Source organism: Mus caroli, chromosome X, assembly GCF_900094665.2.
Source record: "Mus caroli chromosome X, CAROLI_EIJ_v1.1, whole genome shotgun sequence".
Taxonomy (NCBI): domain Eukaryota; kingdom Metazoa; phylum Chordata; class Mammalia; order Rodentia; family Muridae; genus Mus; species Mus caroli.
Genome location: NC_034589.1, coordinates 85668311 through 85675084, shown reverse-complemented (window position 1 = coordinate 85675084; position 6774 = coordinate 85668311).

The window sequence follows — 6774 nt, the reverse complement described above, 5'->3', positions numbered from 1 at the left end:
AATCTAAGAAAAATGATGATGTGTTTTTAATCTACTAATTCAAGTAGTACTGTTTATTTTGGAACAGACATTGGTCATGGTGGGGAGTTGGGTGTAGGGAGTAGAGGAAAAGTATTATCAATATACATTATATATATGTAAAGTTTTCAGAGAATAAACAAGCTTTAAAGATTAAAAAGAAATACCATCTATAAAAGAAGAGACAGATATCTTGTAATTCTATATATTGAAATTAGGAACATCTCATTCAGGATATATCCCCCCAAAGCCAAATGACACACACACACAAATGGAAGGACACAATAATTATAACACTTAGATCAACAATTCAAAAACATCAATCACTTTCTCTCTCAATCATCTTCAGTCCTTCTTTTATCTCTCCCCTTCCCCTTTTCCCTTTTACTCTCTCCTGGCCACCATTTTGTAACAGAGTTGTCCAGGATGAAGATATTACAGAGACACATATGTCCCACATTTTAACAATCACATACTATTGAAATAACAAACCTCAAAGGACTGAAAATTTTCCCCAGTAATATTATGCTAGGAGAAAAGGAAGCCTTAAGCTTGGGTCAGCAATAGGAGAAAATTTTCTCCAGGAAGGATTTAAAAGTTTTTAGAGCACCATAAAAAAAAAAAAAAGACAATGATGGTTTGATGGTGAACTGAACCCTTTTCTTTTCCTTTTTTTACATGTATTTAATTTTTCACCCTTTATTCTTTTTTCAGTAGTTTAAAAAAGTAGTATTTCTACAAGTGTTGATTTAGAGATGTTAAGAAACACAACTATGTTTCACAAAGTAACATTCAGTAACCCCTTTAAATGCAATTTTAATCCTTATATGCTAAGTAGAATAATAATTTAATGAAATAAGCTAAATATACACAAAACCTGCATATCTTGAACTATGAAAGCGGTTTACACAGCCAACTATATGGATTTGATCAACTATACATTTGCTTTCTTTTTACTTCCTAATTTTTTTTATTAATTTATTTTTCTCATATATTACCTTCCAACCACAGTTTCTGCTCTCTCCTTTCCTCTCATTACCTTCCCCCTCCCCTTACCCCTGCATCCACTTCTCCATTTCCCTTTAGAAAAAGACAGTCCTCCTAGGGATATCAACCAAACATGGCATAAAAAGTTGCAATATAACTAGGCACCTCCTCTCATATTAAAGCTGGAGAAGGCAACCCAATACAAGAAAAAAGGTCACAAAAGTAGGTGAAAGTGTCAGAAATAGCCCCACTCTCTGGTACCACAAAAACAATCCTAAAAACACAAACCTATACTCTATATCATATTTGCAGAGGGCAGAGGTAGATCCATGTAGTCTCCTTGATTGTCAATTAAGTCTCAGTGAACAGCTGTGAGTACAGCTTAGTTCATTCTGTGGGTTTTCTTGTGCTGTCCTGACCCCTCTGGTTCTTCCAGTCCTTCTTCCCCCTTTTCCACAAGATTCCCTGACCTCTGCCTAATGTTTGGCTGCAGTTCTATGCATCTGTTTTGATTAGTTGGATCAGTTTGATTAGTTAGAGGTAGATAGAACCACTCTGATGATTATTATACCTATACATGAGTATAGCAGAATATCATTAGCAAGTATTTCATGTTGTAGGAAAACATTTAATCTCAATAGGGTGCTTTAATCATTCAGTTCCCAGATAAAGGCATACAACCTTTATATTTATACTAAACCTTAATCAGCACTGGAGCTGGGCAGATATCTACCCTCTATGCTATCAGAATCTATTTCTCCATCAATAACACCAAGTTAGACTTTTTTTTTGACCCATCTGGCCAGCTCTTAACTCCAATTGGCTATCCCCCATGGCTGTATTCATGATTCACCTACCTCATGATGGCTTCTTCCTCTCTCCACCTTTTCCACTCTCTTCCTGGTTCTCAGATGACCCTAAGCCCAGGAACCTCAAAACCTCTCTGTCTCTTCTGCCCAGATATTGACTGTTGACATCTTTATTAAACCAATAGTTTTAAATTAAGGAGCAAGTACACATTGTACATGTGGATTTTCTCATTTCTGTGGGCAAACAGGCCTTGGGGATCAGTACTTAGCATTACAATACATAGCAAAAACAAAAACTTAACAGTTTCATTTACTTTTTTCCCCAGGCCTATTTGGTTCTATCGTAGGTCTGTTGGTCATCTGGCTTCTTGTTTCTTATCCTCTAGGCAGTGTCAGGGGTTGAGTCCTACTCATGGCATGAGTTTCAATCTTCACCAGTCACTGGTAGGCCACTCCCACAATTTCTGGGCCACATTTACCTCAGCACTGTTTACTGGCAAGACAAGTTTTATGTTGAAAGCTTTTTGGCTGGATTGGTATTATTTTATTTCATTTTATTTTTTCCAACATATTATTTTTATTAATTATTTGTGAATATCACATAAAGTACCTTGATCATAATCATTTTCCAATCTTCTCAGTTCCACCTCCTACACTTGTGACCTCTGCTCAAAAAGAAGAAGGAATAGAAATACACAAAGTCCAATTTTTGTTACCCATATACTCACTACAGCATGGTTAAACTTCCAGTGTCCAGGCACTTAAAGAAAACTGAGTCCTTCCCCATCCCACCCTTGCCAGAACATATCAACTATAGCTTCCCCCAGCCTCAAAGTAGGCTGTTCCAGAAGACTTTGACCTTGCTGCCACTAAGGAGATTACCTAGGGTGGAGCCTTCCTGCCTAGATGACTCTATTGTTCAGCCACTGCAGCTGCTCTCCTTCAAGACACTGCTACCTGCTGAGAGGCCCCTGAGCTATTCTGGAGACTACACACTATCCTGCATGTTGTCACCTGCAGCTGGTTCCAGGCTCCAAGAATGGATTAGCGGGGGATGGGTCTCCCCCCCTTTATAAGCACAGTTTTCGATTAAACAGTTGAGCTTTGATCAGGAACCTTGACTTAGCTCCATTTTTCTCTCCTAGTTCCCCTCTCTTTTCAGCCCCAGCTTGCCTCCCAGGTGAAACGCGGTCCATGTGAGCCACGGGCCAACTCTCAACAATCAACTGTGAAGAGTTCAGTATTCCTATCACAACTTTTAAAGGTTCTTTTCAATGTCTTTCTATCTAGACTATCTCTTTGAGGGAGGTGGAGATGTTGTCACAGAAGCCTTCTATGTCTCTCACTCTCAATTATTAGTCAGAAATCATTGATATCACTGAAAAAGAAGCCTCCTTGTCCTTTAAGTAAACAGCAGCATTGATCATGGACTTCCACATGGTTTCTGATGACATTTCAGACTATGTACATTCACACTTACCTGGCCTCTGGTGGCAATACAAACCATGGACATCAGCCTGACCTTCAGCTATCTTTAGCATGTATGACATAACCTTCTACAGTAAAATGGATCATGGACATGGCCTCTAGTACTAACACAGACACGAAAATACACCCTCCTCTATCCTCCTCCCTCCGTGATTAACAATTCCTTCCTCTCTAAAAGACACCTACCACTTACATTTCTTTTTTGTTCTGTCTTACTTTGCTTTGTTTTGCTTTGCTGAGTTCAACCAGGGCCATACACATGGACATGGTGCTAGAACATGTGGGACTCATCAGTGGCTGTATAAAGGACTAAAAATACTGATTATTTTTCCTTCTACTACAATTGATGCAGTTACCCAGTTACAGAGATATGTGGGTAGTGTCCAGTGAGTCTCTCCACTGTCTAAAGGACTAAATGTTGACAGGCACAGTGCAGGCAATTTTAGCTGCTGTGAATTCATGATTGTATGGACCATCCATGTCCCAAAGATAGTGTTTCTTGTGCCTTGGACCATCATTTAGCTCTGAAAGGAAATAAAACTTGAGACATGTGATTCATTTAATTTATGTCAAATAGCCCAAAGAGTTGTTTGTGATCTTTAAAACCTGGGGCTGAGAACATAGCAGAACAGGCCAGGACATGCCCGGGCAGGTCCGTCGTTAGATGTCCTGACTGGCCTGGTGCCTCCCTATCTCCCGCCCTTCTGACAGTCTGTTGATGTTTAAATGGACCAATCATGTGAAACCGCGCCAATTCCTCCCCCAGCCCCACCCCTTTTCTATAAAAGTCCCTAGCTTCCAAGCCTCAGGGTCGAAACCACTGTCTTAAGCATGAGATACTTTTCGACCTGGAGCTCCACCATTATGGCTCCACCATGTGGTAGACTCCTCTGTCTCCTGCGGGAGATACGTGTCAGCCCAGAGCTCCATCATTAAACTACCTCATGCTTTTACATCAAGATGGTCGTCTGTACGTGATTCTTGGGTGCGCACCGAACTGGAATTGAGTGGGGGTTTCCCCACTAGGTTCTTTCAGCTCTTATACTCTTTCTAAATCCTCTTCTGTGTTTTTCCTGGAGTCTCAGAAGGGTGATAAATGAGCATACAACAGTTACTTATTTTAATATTTTGAGTACTGAGTAATCTGAGTGCCATTTTTGGGAAAAAAAGCTCTTTTGATCAAGGATGAGAGTAACACTCATCTATATGTATAAACATAAATATGTAGAAGGCAATATGACAGAATCATCATTAAACAAAATAACACCAAGTCCCTTTACTGACAACTTATGACCTCACTTGTTATAGGCATTAAGTAATACTTCCAGAAAAAAAATTCTAATACAGTGGGGACTTTAACCTCGTTTTTACAGGTTGAGTTATAAAAGTAACAAATTTCCTCTCATACTTGTATATTTTCTCAACTTACTGTTTCATAGCACATATAAACTGATAATAAAAATTATTTTATCAAAATCATGCTACAATCAACAGACCAAGAAAAGCTAAGTAGCAAATAGGGTTTTAATATGGATGCAAAGATCCCCCAGATAAGGGGAAATAAAATAGATTTTTCAGGAGAAATGTAAGCAGATGGTAATATGAACAGAAGGGACCAGGTGTGGGGAAGAGATGGAGGGAGAGAATACTGGAGAGGCAACTGGAATTGGAGGGTATTTGGTAGGTGATGTGAAAACCTGGTGAAATAGAAACTCTTAATCCCAGCACTTGGGAGGCATAGGCAGGTGGATTTGTGAGTTCGAGGCCAGCCTGGTCTACAAAGTGAGTTCCAGGACAGCCAGGGCTACACAGAGAAACCCTGTCGCAAAAAACCAAAAAAAAANAAAAAAAAAAAAAAAAAAAAAAAAAAAAAAAAACTCATTGATCTTCTAAATATTTTAAATAATATTATGAGATTTAATAAGGTGGTTCATTTAAATTTTTGTGTATATTGTGTGGTAGAGACTGTTTCTGTATGTTCACAGAAATTACATGTGTCTTTTTTTGTCCAGATGCAATTGTCTCAGAGGCTTACTGCTGAATAAGCTTACATTTTCTAGTTCTTTCTTAACTCTGGATAGCTGGTTCAACTTAGCTGTTTTGGCACAAAGTCTCCAGGGATGTGTATTCCAAAGGATTTACTGAAAGGTTACAAAACATGTGAAGTTAGGTACAGGGGATGGCAGTAAGTGGCTATTATTGGGGACTACAGATTTGTTGGTCAAAGATAATTTGACTCTAAAATTTCAACATTCCAACTCTCCACATCACAGACATTCTCATCAGCTAAACAATCTCTGTAGACACAGCTTCTTTGGAGGAATTCCCACTCATACTTTACATTTTTGTTTGTAAAGTATTTATGAGTGAGCGTTATTTGCTTTTGATGATTAATATGCTGCCAATTGTTTCACCTTTGCTCTTCCTTATACATTTTCCAAGTTCTCTAAAAAATGAGAACTGATAAGAGGTTTATAAACTTCACTTTTTACAGAAAAATTTTGGGGATAATTGATATAGGTTGTAATCAAGTCATTTATCATTTATTTTCAGTTTGGAAACCAAGTGAATACTTATGAAGTTCAGACACCTCTTGGTAGATTTATTACTAGGTATCTTTTTTTATTAAATATTTTCTTTATATACATTTCAAATTTCAAATGCTATCCCAAAAGTTCCCTACACACTCTCCTGCCCTGCTCCCCTACCAACCCACTCCCTATTCTTGGCATTGGCATTCCCTGTACTGGAGCATATAAAGTTTGCAATACCAAGGGGCCTCTTTTCCCAGTGATGGCCAACTAGGCCATCTTCTGCTACATACACAGATAGAGACAGGAGCTCTGGGGGTACTAGTTATTCCACCTATAGGGTTGCAGACCCCTTCAGCTCCTTGGCTACTTTCTCTAGCTTCTCCATTGGGGGCCCTGTGTTCAATCTTATAGATGACTGTGAGCATCCACTTCTGCATTTGCCAGGCACTGGTATAACCTCATATAAGACAGATATACCAGGGCCCTTCATCAAAATCTTGCTGGCATATGCAATAGTGTCTGGGTTTGGTGACTGACTTTGGGATAGAATCCCGGGTAGGGTAGTCTCTGGATAGTCCATCTTTTCATGTTAGCTCCAAACGTTGTCTCTGTAACTCCTTTCATGGGTATTTTGTTCCCTATTCTAAGGAGGAACTAAGTATCCACACATTGGTCTTTCCTCTTCTTGATTTTCTTCTGTTGTGCAAATTGTATCTTGGATATTCTATGTTTCTGGGCTATTATTCACTTACCAGTGAGTGTATATCTAATGACTTCTTTTGTGATTGGGTTATCTCACTAAGGATGATATCCTCCAGATACATCCATTTGTCCAAGAATTCTATACATTCATTGTTTTTAATAGCGAAGTAGTACTCCACTGTGTAAATGTACCACATTTTCTGTATCGATTCTTCTGTTGAGGGACATATGGGTTC